We start from the raw sequence: 12,740 nt of genomic DNA, 5'->3' as shown, positions 1-12,740 counted from the left end.
TATTGAATATGAGCCTCAACAGGGGGTCTGTTAGGAGCAGGGTTTCCATTTGTACGTGCATCTGGCAGTGTTTTGTGTACCAACAAATTCAAGTTCCCCCACCCTGGCTGCTCCATCGGCTTTGTCCACCATTCGTGTGGCTTCACATAGGGGAGAGAAAAATGTATTAAAAATAGGAAAATGTGACTGTCAAACTCCCACCCTTGACAGGTGAGACTCAGAGAGTAAAAGCGATCTCCAATATCACATATAATTTGGTTTTGTAATGACCATCTTCTGAATCTTTTTCCACATTCAGTCGCCCTATTAAAGGAAATCTGGGGTATCCCAGAAGTCTTTCATGTCCTAACCAACTAGTGCAATTTAATAGCCAAATCATGACCACAGTTAAAAGGACCCTTGGGGAACAGATCCCTCTCTGAGAATAATGACAGATATTGGGCGACTTAGGTAGGGCTGGTTTTGTTTGCAGCAGTGCACTACATACCACTGTTTGCTGAGCCATCTGATCCACTTGTAAGTCAGATCTTAAAGCACCACTTTGGCCTATAAAAGTAGCTACATATCAGTTTTGGTTGGCCTGTATATACTGGGTAGCACTGCTGCTAGATGAAAAAAAGTCAGATATTCCTGGTTAGATGCAGAAAAATAGAATAGGTTAGGTTGGAAGGGACCTTTACAGGTCATCTATTCCAACCAGCCAGCAATGAGCTGGAATATCTTCAACTAGAAAAGGTTACTCAGAGGCCCATGCTACCTGGCTTTGAACACCTCCAGGGATGTGGCATCCACCACCTCTCCAGGCAACTTGTTCCAGTGTTTCACTGCCCTCACCATAAAAAACTTCTTCCTAATATCTAGTCTGAATTGACACTGTTTTAGTTTAAAACTGTTGTCCTATTACAACAGGCCCAGGTAAAAAGTTTCTCTCCCCATCTTTCTTAAAGGTCCCATTTCAGTACTGGAAGCCTGGAATGAGGTCTCCCTGAAGCCTGCTCTTCTCCAGGCTGAGCAGCCCTGACTCTGTCAGCCTGGCTTCACAGCAAAGGTGTTCCAGCCCTCTGATCATCTTTGTGGACTCACTTCAGGAGGTCCATGTCCTTATGTTGGAGGTCCCAGAGCTGGATGCAGTGTTCCAGGTTGGATCTCACTCAAGTGGAGAGGCAGAATCCCCTCCCTTGCCCTGCTGCTTTGGATGCAGCACAAGACATGGTTGGCCTTCTCAGCTGCGAGCACACACTGCCAGATCATGTCCAGCTCTTCATCCACCAGTCCCCCATGTCCTTCTCAGCAGGGCTGCTTTCAATGTGTTCATTCTCCGGCCTGTGTTGATACCAGAGCCTGCCTTGACCCAGGTGCAGGATCCTGCACTCAGCCTTGAACCTTGTAAGATTCATGTAGACCTACTTCTCTTGCTTTTTCAGGTCCATCTGGATGGCACTCTGTCCCTCAAGCATGTCAAAAGCACTACGTCCCTTGGTGCTGTGGGCAAACTTGCTGAGGGAGCACTTGATCCCACTGTGTCATTGATGAAGATATTAAGCCACACTGGTTCCAATACAGACGCCTGAGGGACACCATTTGGACCCACCTATCTCCATCTGGGCACTGAAGTGTTGACTATTGCCCTGTGAATGAGACCATCCAACCAATTCCTCGTGCATGAAACCATCCACCCATCAAATCCACCTCTCTCCAATTTAGAGAGAAGGATGTTTTAGGGGACCCCATCAAAGGCCTTATAACAAATACCCACTGGAAATGTAGGGAGACTGGAAGAAGCAATTGCTTCAGCAAAGGCTAGAAACTCAGAAATACTATTCCATAACTTCCCTCAGCCACCTGAGCTGACACACTCTTTGTAAGGCAAGGTCATGAAACAGACTGGGAAACTGATCCTACAGGAAAAAAAATGCTGTACTGGTTGTATTGGGACCTTATGCAGGCAACTGTGTTCCTGCACACAAAGCCATACCGGCATAATTCCAAGCACAGGGATTTGATGTCTCTGCTGCTGAAGGTGCAGGCTGCCCTTATCAACAGCACTAGACACTGCAGCAGCTTCACTGTGACCTGAAGCAGTGCAAAGTGATCAGAAAATACAATGATATTTTAAAATCCAGAAAACAGAGCCAATCAGGAATTTTTTAGGAAAATGCTTCTTATTGCAGGACACCAAATTCTCCATGGAGATCCTCTGCTGGGTTAGTGAAACTTTCTACTCTATCATTGCTCAGAAGTCTTTGTTAATATCTATTACATACAGGTGTATATCCATTAGCAGTATATTAATTCAAGTTAAGAAGATTCTGCTTGCCTTGTTGCAAGGATCAATCTTATTGTAATTCTGACTTATGTTTTCCATTTCATCCTAGTGGTGGCCACTGTGGAAAAGTCATTAACTTGTGTGTTGGCAATTTTAAGTCTTTGATGCCATTTTGTGTCTGAAGAAGAAAATGCATCTGCTCTTTTTGATCCTGAGCTTACCTTTGTTTCTCACATTTCCTGTCTTTGTAAATCTGCTTATTAACACTTTCACTGTATTGCCCTACATTCAACACTGTCTCAGTCACACTTCTGCTGAAAGTCTTATTTACACTTTTGTCTTCTCCAGGCATGATAATTGTAATTTTCCATCTCCATGGCCTTTTCCAGGAGTTTGCTTTCTCAAGGCACAAGAAGTATCATAAAATAAGAATAATGCTCACTTTGTCTAGTACAGAACAGAAAGAATGAAATGATTAAGAAGTGATGAATACAAGTCCTCAGCTTGCATTAAGGACCTGTACCTTCAGCTGCTCCAGGCACAGCAGTGGGCAGTGACATGGCCAAGCAGTGTAGCCTCACTTCTGTTTTGAGCTACTCCCTGGAAACAAAATTTTCACCCTCTTCAATGCCCAGTTCAAACACCTGGCCCTTGTTCCTCGTTACACAACATTTTGTGTTGCTCAATACACCAACAGCAGTGGATAAGACCCTGGTGCAGATGAAGTCAAAATATTTCTGTCCCAGAGACAAACTGTAGGCCCTAATCTGCCAATATGGCACAGGCCAGAGGTGACGCACAGTCAGCATCCTGGCCAATACAGTGCCTATGGGGATGCAGCTCCACATAGGCTGTGTACACTGGGATGCCCCAGGTTATAATGGCACGTTCCTGTCAAAGCAGAAGGCAATTCCAAGGCATCACTGTGAGCAAAATGACCAGGAATGGCCCTACGCACTGTCACAGCAAATCGTGATACATCTGTCAATCAAATAGATCAGATGTTGATTCCCACTTTTACCCTAATATTCAGAGGGTCTTCAAACAGTCACAGCTACACAAACAGGACCATACTAAATCTCTGTTCCAAGCCAGAGCTGATCCAGCAGTTTAAGTTTTCATGCTGTAGGTAAGAATTTGGATCCAGTTGCACCAGAACTGCAGAGGGGCATGGGTCAAATCCCTCACTGAAGTAAACGTCAGGAGGTCTTTTCAAACAGATGCAACCAAATTGTCCAAAAACCTGCCTGCATACAGTTCCACACTATGCAAAAGTTAGTATGAGGCTATTCATCCAGCTGACAAGTTGCTATATATTAGTTATATATATTACTCACAGTCTCACAGAGTTACACCTAAATGGACCCCAGGAATGCTCACCTGATTAAGCAAATCTTCTAAAGAGACACCTTGCCTTGGTATAAAGACACCAAGAAGTTGCTAGGGATTTCCACCAATCATTTATTCTCCTCACAATTTAACCAACTAAGAAACACATCTTATTTCTATCATGAATTTACTTAGCTTTCCTTTTCAGTCACTAAATCTTTTTATTTGTTTGACTGTTAGATTAAAGACTTATACACATGACAACAAAGTAGCTCTTGACTTTTCTTTTGTTAAAGAATTGATTAAAAAGTGCTTCACTGGAAGGTGCTTTCTCCAGCCTCCTTTGCATTGTCTGCATGCAGGCAGCAGAATGTTGTACAGTATTCTAGTGGGGGGTATGCTTATGCTGTATTTGGAGGCAAATTTGCTTCTCATCAATTTCTACCAACCTAAAATATCCCTTCCTTAAGGCAGGATCTATATAATTCACATCTTTTTAACTAAATCTGTTAAAATTCATATCTTGACTTAAACCAGAGTAGTTTCCACTGAACACAAACCTTTGACATATAGACACATAAATAACACACTGTAATATACAGGACATGGACAAATGAAATAGTGAGCCCATAATATAGTGTGAACTTAAAAATCACCAGGTAGTCCCCACCAATTGTACATATCCATATCCTTACCCCATTCAAATTCAAAGGACGCCGGGATATGTGGTACATTGCTGTAACTGCTGGCTGTGATTGCTCACAACATGATAGACAATATCTGATCCAGTGTAGAGCCTGCCAGGATGAAGTTACCTTCACCACTTCTTTGAAAAAAATTAAACCTTGCAGAGTAAGCACAACACTTCTACTAGAACTGTACTTGTACCAGTACTGTGACTGGATTTACTGTCCTTTGGAATCAGTCTAACAAAGACAGATTCATTAATAGCCTTTGATTAACACAGTTCTCAAAGAAAAACCCTGAAATCAGGTTCATGCTCGTTAGAGAAACCATATCAGAAACATGTTTAGACATAAACCAAGATAAGTCAGCTCTAGCAACAGAGGACCAGAAGCGCTGGATGACACAATTCAGAGTCCAAAAGTTTTCATCTGGTCTTTTGTTGTGGTACTGGTGGGGGGGGGGGGGGGGGGGGGTAGAAAATGCTTTAAGAACACAGTTCAGGGATTTTGCTGACTATTATTTATGTGTTTTGGTTGCAGAACTAAACAAGTCTAGTGCTCTATAGTTGTCCCCCATGCAGCCCCATCAACGCACAGAAACCTGTGACTTGAGCTTAGCTATGTTTTTGGTGTTTTCAGCTAACAATACCATTGAAGAACTTAAAGTTTGCTTTCATTTTTCTCACTCAAGTTAACAACTTGCTCACTTGGCAGTAAAGCTGCCTGTCAACCCACTGGAATGCTAACAGTCCTCCAGCATCTGTCCATGACTTTCCCTGCAGGTCAACCCCAGGCATGTTTAATACCAGTTTGTTAGCAAAGTCTCCCAGAGCAGACCAGGTTCCTGAAGGGCCAGGAAATATGGGATAAGCCCCACAGGACCAAACAATACCAAGGAGGAGCAACTTCTTTGTCTGGATTTTTTAGTGTGACTATTCCTACATGAGCAGCATTGAGCCCAGTGCCCAGACTAAGATCACAGGTGCACGTGGTTAGCTCCATTATGAAGCTACACTTGGGACAACGAGGAGATTGTTCATTAAAAAATGAAAGGCATGTTGTTTATAAGCGTTATATAGAATCTGGAGAAGGGTTTTCAGTTAGAATTAGCAGTAAATGCATCCTGTTAGAGATGAACTATCAGAAATGAATTCAAAGGGCTATTTCCTTACAGCCTGTGCTGAAACACAAATACAGGCTGCAGAAAGTGCTCCTGCCTAAAGGGATTAAGAGTAGTGAAAAAGTCATTGAAGCTAAAATGTTTTAGGCTGCCCCTTGTTTTGTAGTATCAATATAGAGATGAATGCACTGTCTTACTGGCTACTGCTTTGATCATCAGCATTTATTAGAAAAATCTTTGTTTAATAACGCATAAAATTCTCTGTATTAAACATAGAATGGAGTTGTGTTATTTTATTAACTCTTATCTTAACTAACACCTAAAGTTTCTGTCATTGGAAATATATTATACATCAATATATATCTATATGTATATAGAGTGCTGCCCAATTTTCACTGTTCTTCCTTCCCCCAGTTATTTGTTTTCTGCTTTTCCTTAATTTTTTTTTTTTATATTATATAATCAATTTGCTGTTCCAAGAAATAATCCTAAAATACTTCAGTTCTCCCTTATCAGGAATTTTCTCCACTTACAATAAGCTTTTCTATTTAATGCCATTTTTTCCACAGTGAGCTTATTTCATCTTACATTTTGCATAGGGATATCAACAACAGTAAAACCAGTCTGGTGGAAGATGAAAAACTACATCAAGGGATACACTAAGATACAAAACTGTAGCACCTTATTTTTTCTCCTTTTAATGGAGCAGCTACACACTACTGAAAGCAAGCCACATGTACCTGCAGAGATTCAGACATTTTTAATGCCTGAAGTTTCAAAATGCCATGAAGTGAAAATGAAAGTAAATGCTTCTGATAGCAGGGGGGCTGTAGCTTAGATAAAATAATTGTAAGAAAAACAAATAAATAAACAGAAAAATGGGAATTATCAACACTAAACTACCTTAAAACCAAGAGAGCTCTATGGAATACAGTGGATGTGTGAGGCAGTGCATGGCACACAGCTAAATTTATGGTGTTTTTTCCCCTGATATTGGTAACATCAGGTCAAATCTTCTCTCTCTCGCTCTTATGTTTTTCCTGCCACCTTATTTTTGTTAATGATTAATGAATTTTAAAGTAGCTTCACACAATCAACAACATGTTTAAAATTTCCAACTTACATAACAGAATATTTTAGGATTCATGGGGGGGGGGGGGAAATCAAGTATTTCAAGGTCTTTTCCTTCACTTGTCTAGCATCCTGAGTTCAGAATATCTCTTGTCTGGGATTTGACAAATTATCTAATTGTAACAGCTATTTAAACTATCAAAATAAAAATAATACCATCAATGTCTAAGTCAAAATTGTGGCATTTAACAACACTGCTCTGTAGAAAAGAATGTTTCTGAGGAAGAAAGAATCATGCAACAAAAAATTTAAATGGTATAGCAAATTACTTACATAATTTCAAACATCTCATTGAGGTTCTTTGTATATTCAGTGGAAAAACGGATGTTCCTCCAGTGATGGTGATTTAGATATTAGGGTAAATTACTCCTTCCATCATTCACAGGGAGTTTCTACTGCATCTATGTTTTTTCATCTAAAGTTAGGTGAGCTGAAGTAGACTTCTAGGGAGTAAAGCAATGCACAGACTGAAGAGAGTTAGACTTATTCCTGGGGTTTTTTTGCTAAGTTCCCAGGTAATTTGAGTTTGAATTCAGCCTGTGCTTCAGTTCCACCTGTTCACTAATGGAGGGTGCTGCTTTCCCTTTCTACACCTTGACAGGTGTTGTAAGGCTGAGCTACAGCTCTTATAATGATAATGCTTAATTGGTACCTAGAAAAACTACTCCAGGAGGTGCAGGAAAAAAAGAAATGATACCTACCTTGCAAAAACTGGATATGTTTGCTGATGTGTTTGTAATTGCACTTCCTCCTGTATTTCCTCATCTGTTTCTGTGGAAGTTCTCCACTTTCATGAGAGACTTTTTACTGAGGGCTTGGGAAAAATGACACCATCAGGTTGTTACTGGGTGATCAAAAGCCAGTCTATAACAAGAATTCTACAAAAGCACATACAAGTTCAACAAAACTATTTTAGGATGTTAGAATGTATTATTTGTAAAATAACTGTGCTGTGTGTAATAGGTACACATGGGTGAAGAAGAAGCCCAGCCCAGAAGAGATTTCAGCCCAAATGAAGTTTTCCACTGTTTCACATAAAAACAGGATTGAAGTACAAAGATGTGACTTGCTCAAAGATGAGAAACCTTTGGGAGATCAAGAAAGTGAAGCAAGATCTACTGAGCTGGTCCTTGTTGAGTGTCATAACCACAAAGCTCTCCTTCCTCCCCATCTTGTTGCTCACTCTAGTTTCTCTTTTGTTTCTTTGTAAATTTAGTCCTTTCCTCTCTTTTACAAGAAGTCATTATTTAAAAAATGTGAGATGTAAAGATCTTTCTCCTCCCCTGATTTACTCCTTCCCTTAACAAACCATATCTCTAAAATTAACTACTTCTTAATTACATTCTATACCATAAAAGATGTACCTTAAATCCCTTTTCTATGCTTTATACTGGTCTATACTTCCTGCTTTGTTTTTAGGTTATAAACAAATGGGGTAGTCTGAATCTTCCTGGACCAGCTTTTCTTCTCAGATTAGTCTAAGAAAACCATATGTTAGTGCATGGGGAAATGGCAATTCCCCACGAGAGAAGCAATTCCTTAAAAATCACCTACACAGCGGAAACTCTTCTTGTTGCAGGACTAGCAATTGGTGATCTTTAATTCAATGAAGGTTGTGCACACAACTGACATATAAAGAAATTCTTTCCTCAGTGTTTGGGGACCTGACTCTAACTCTTAGTCATACTGATGAATACTGAGTCACCCAAGGACCACTTCTAGTCAAACAAGGTATTACTCACACAGATGGTCCCCAACACAACTGAGGACTAGAAATTTGTACCTAATGTGTTAATGACTAGGAACTAGCCTAAGCATGGTTTTACCATACTTTGGGTCCATCCTAAAAAAACCTCATGTTTAAACTCTTACTTCAAAGGGCTCACTCCTTTTTAACTCTCAAGGTCTGTGAGAGTTAACTGAAAACATATACATTTCTTAAGAAAAATCCTCCTGGGTTATTCCTCAACAACTGCTGTCATAGGTGAACTACAACCTATATGACAGCAGCTGACTAAACAAACCAAGTTTCTTGGTTTGTCTGGGCTTTTTCTGAATTTGCTTTGTGTGTGCAGTAAGCTGCTCCCACTGAAATGTTTTACTTCTCAAGTCCAGTAGGTAAAAATATATCTTACAGTGCAGAGAAAATTGGGTGGTAGATAAGGGTGAGCTTGAAGGAACATTTTCAAGGAGGACAATAAAAGAGTTCAGCAGAGATCATTTCAGCACTGCAGCTACCACATTACTCAGTTCAAAGGAGAGTCATGTCAGTGGCACATGCTACAAGCTTTCACAGCCATGTGAAATCAATCATGTGTGCTTCATTGCTTAAACTCCAGGCCAGAGTCTGTCATTGTGAGCTGGAAAAATGGAAAAGATCACTATAAGACCATGACAACATCTAGTTTATTTCTTTTGGGGTTGGTTGACATGGTCCCTGTGGGAAGAGAAAGATGAGATAACCTAGTCACAAAGAAGTCTTTTGCTGTAAGAAAACAGCTACATACAAGATCATTTGTATTTGAAGATTTGGTTATGTACAGCGTCAGAGGGATTACTGTTCCCTGTATAGAACCTAATAAATCTACTTCATTCCTCCCCCTTCCACTTCTCTCTCCTAAAAATATTCTTGGTAACTGACACTATTTTGTTTGTCTGTTAGCAAAGGTCAACAGACAAGCTGACAATTAGATTGAATAGAATTACTTTCTGTTTACGCTAGATAAACTGGCCAGTGCTAACAACAGGTGGCCACAGTACCTGTGGATGAGGGAAACCTTATGCTGGAGCACAACCCTAAGAAGCTGTGCTAAACCATTGTTTCAAACTTCAGCCTAGGCAGCAGCTGGCACGGTCAAACTGGGATTAGGCAAACGTGAATGAACTCAGTTGCAGCAGGAAGTGACTGTTCACCTGTGCTTGTCACTGTGACACAAAATATAAGAATGATCTTGCCAGCTCAAACCTAAGTCCACCAAGCCCACTGTCCCTCTCCAACAGTGGCAGTGGCGCATCTCAAAACATCCATCTTTTCTCCAGCAGTGAGAAGTGCAGGGACTCTCTGAGCCAGAGGAGCTCTGTTTGAATTTCAGTACAGTGCCATTTGCAGGTAGAGGTAATGTGCTGTGCATATTTAAATGCAAACTAAACAATTTGGGGATGCAAGGGGCCAAAAGGGCAAGGTATTGTGGTAAAAACCTGGAATTATCACAAGTAGTTTCTCTCAGACAGCATCCAGATGCTACCTTAGACGTGCTGGTTTTTAGAAATGCACATGGTCAGGGTATCCAGAAAGAAAGTGCTTATAGGACAGGCAAATTGAGTGTGGTAAGGATCTTATCTGTCCATCTGCTTATTTAAAGACAGCTAATGAATTTCAGTCTCCTAAACTGCCTTAGCTAGGTATTTGTAGCACACTGGCATTGATGGCATTTGACTGCAATTTGGGAATTCATAAACCACAGTGCAGGTGTTTCAGGTCTGGCATTTTCCTTGCTCAGACACATCCCTTCCCCTGGCCACCTTAGATCCCAGTAGTGGTAGGCACAGCTCAGCACTCACAAAGAGCTGCCTCTGGCTGGTTCCCAGCAAATCCACAGAGCTGGGACTGACTAGGGCTCAGCTCCTGAATCTTTCCTTTGTCACCTCTCCTTTTTCTGAGTGATGGTTGTATTTTGATGTGTTTGTATTATTTTTGATGGTTGTATTACGAAGCACTTGCCATTGGTTCATGTTCAGAGCAGCATGATTCTTTTCTCCCTAACACTTTGGTGACACTTGCTTAGCTTGTCATGCCAATAAAGCCTCATTTTAACTGAACTCGAATAGCACTAACAAGATGCGGAGGAGGAAGTTAGCAGTGCCTATTACAATGAGTCTTTGGAAGGAAAGAGAGAGGAAGAAATTCACTCTTCAAAATTATACATCACACCGAATTGTATGAAAGCGTTAACTACTACCTCTTGCAGGGATACAGCTGTGATTTTAATGATAAGCGTTATGTGGGTACAAATTCAACATGGACTAAAACAAAATTATGTCTATGGAACAAGAATGAAAAAAAAAGTAGAAAATAAAGACTACAAGCATTGACAAAGCCAGCTGTGGACCACCAGCCTTAAAGAGCACTTGACTTGTGATTCCAGTCTTTAGATAGTTTAAACTCGAAGCCTACTCCTCCACGAAGACATGCCAGGGCTTGTAGCTGTACTAATTAAATACATTAGGTGAAGGTTTCTGATATGATAATCAACAACAAAACGGCAGCTTTAGCATTTAAACCATCTTAATGAGGTGTTAGAACAGAAGGCCTTTGAGGTGAATGGGGAAAGTTTATACACGCTGCTATTGTTCCAGCCCGTCTGGCTCGCCTCTCGAAACAACAGCACGGTGATTACCTTAACAGCCACGTAGAAAAGAAGTTGAATTCCTGGGCTGGTTTTTTTCTCCACACCCTTGACGTTTTCAGATGCTAGGAAATGTAAGGACAATGAGAAAAATTAACTGAGATTGAAGGTATCGGGAGAGAGAACAAAACTCATTGAATCACCAATGTATGCAGATTTGGGTGTGCCTGTAAGTTATTTGAAGGTTCAGTCTATTTAGACACTGGGGGAGTAAATGGATATTGCGTTTTTAATGGCTCATTACCTTGTTTTTGTCTTTTTTCTTCTTTTTCCCCTACAGAACAAAACGCTCTTTTTCCAACACGATGGCCTATCGGGCGCTCATCAGTGTGATTAATCAGCCTGTATTTGCACAGGACTCTGAAGACAGAGGAGGCTGGTAGAAGTCCTGCGGGTTATTACTGCCCAAATAAAACTACTCAAATTCCACTTCCTTACTAAGCTAGTATTGCAAACAACTGCCAGCAAGCAAGCAACTGAAGACACAAGTACATCATTCTCCTCAAATATTATTTTCAGAACCACGTTAGGACCATTTAAATGCACGTAACTCTCAAGGGAGGCTGAGCAGGCACCAGTGGTACAGTCCCACACGAGGCACTGCTATATACAAGCATCAGCCAAGACACCATGCATAACTTACTTTTCCACCAGCAGCACGGGAAGCAGGCTTATTTTTCATGCAGTTCGCAGTGCTAAACACGGGAAAAGGTTCAGTGGAATAAATGCTTCCTCTTATTTTTCTGTGAGACCACCTCATCCTAGTCTGAAAGGCAAATGGCCAACCCGGTGTAAGATAAAGCTGCTGACACTGGTCTCCAGGTCTTCTGCACCACTTTTGATTGTAGCCAAATGCCAACATCTCCATCCAAAGATTTTTAACTCTCTGGCAAATTCGGGGCCCCACCTGAAGTCCACAGAAGATTCTGATTAACTTCATTTGCAGCCTATAGAGAAGCAACGTTTGGCCTTATTTTAGTTGTGCAATCAATTTTATTGTGCTATTAAGTTATTTGTTGTAGAATTTGCCATCAATCAAAACATAAAGTACAATTCTGTATGGCTAGCCCTTGCAGAGATATAAATGCTTTGATGTTAGACATCAATTTTGTTCAGCATTAATAAAAAATATTTACTTGTGTACTTTGCCCAGCCAGTGTGTAGATGTCAGACCATGGAAAATGTTAAGGGTGTCTCCCAGAATAATTGTTCCCTTTAGATATTCTGTTGTTTGTGTGGGTTTGTTTATTGTGTGTTTTTAATTAATTGACTGACCTAAAGCAAGCAGTTGAGTACTAAAAAAAATCAAAAAACCCAACCAAAAAAACCCCAAAACCAAAAAATTATGTGCTATCCCTAGAAAGGAAGAAGGGGATTTATTTAGGCCATTGAAGACCTCAGTGCAAGCAAGAAACCAGTCAATTAACAGGCTTACCTGTGTCCTTCAGGAATTGCTCTTGGAGAAAGTTTGGTTGAACTCTTTGGTCCTTATGGTTAATATGGAAAAACCAGATCTCTGTATCCATACGTGGTGCAACTGAAGTCATCAAGACTGTACGTAACTCTTTGTCAGATGCAGATTACTCTGTGAACTATTTTCATAGTGAACTCTCTTATCTGACCCTAATTTTAGATTGGTCTCTTTAGTCACCCATTCTGCAAAACCTGAACCAAAACAACAGTACTGGGGCTAAATCCTTCAGAAGAGCCTCAGGAAAGCTGAAGTACTGGTTCATTCCTGAAAGCAGCAAAAATAATTTTCAGGCTCTGGTGAAAAAAACTATTGCTAATAACCAGAACAG

At 40.6% G+C, this 12,740-nt stretch overlaps 1 long non-coding RNA gene across 1 annotated transcript; it reads right to left on the bottom strand.

The window, feature by feature from the left end:
• Positions 1 to 7,239: 7,239 nt before the first annotated feature.
• On the bottom strand, positions 7,240 to 12,059 carry LOC109144495. The gene is made up of 3 exons (XR_002045287.2): positions 11,582 to 12,059; positions 10,930 to 11,003; positions 7,240 to 7,346 (listed from the first exon to the last, which is right to left on the bottom strand). It is a non-coding gene; the product is annotated as an uncharacterized LOC109144495 (long non-coding RNA).
• Positions 12,060 to 12,740: the final 681 nt, after the last annotated feature.

This window comes from Corvus cornix, chromosome 2, assembly GCF_000738735.6.
Source record: "Corvus cornix cornix isolate S_Up_H32 chromosome 2, ASM73873v5, whole genome shotgun sequence".
In the NCBI taxonomy this organism is placed as follows: domain Eukaryota; kingdom Metazoa; phylum Chordata; class Aves; order Passeriformes; family Corvidae; genus Corvus; species Corvus cornix.
Note: the sequence above shows the minus strand (reverse complement) of the source record. Positions and strands in the feature narration are given on the sequence as shown.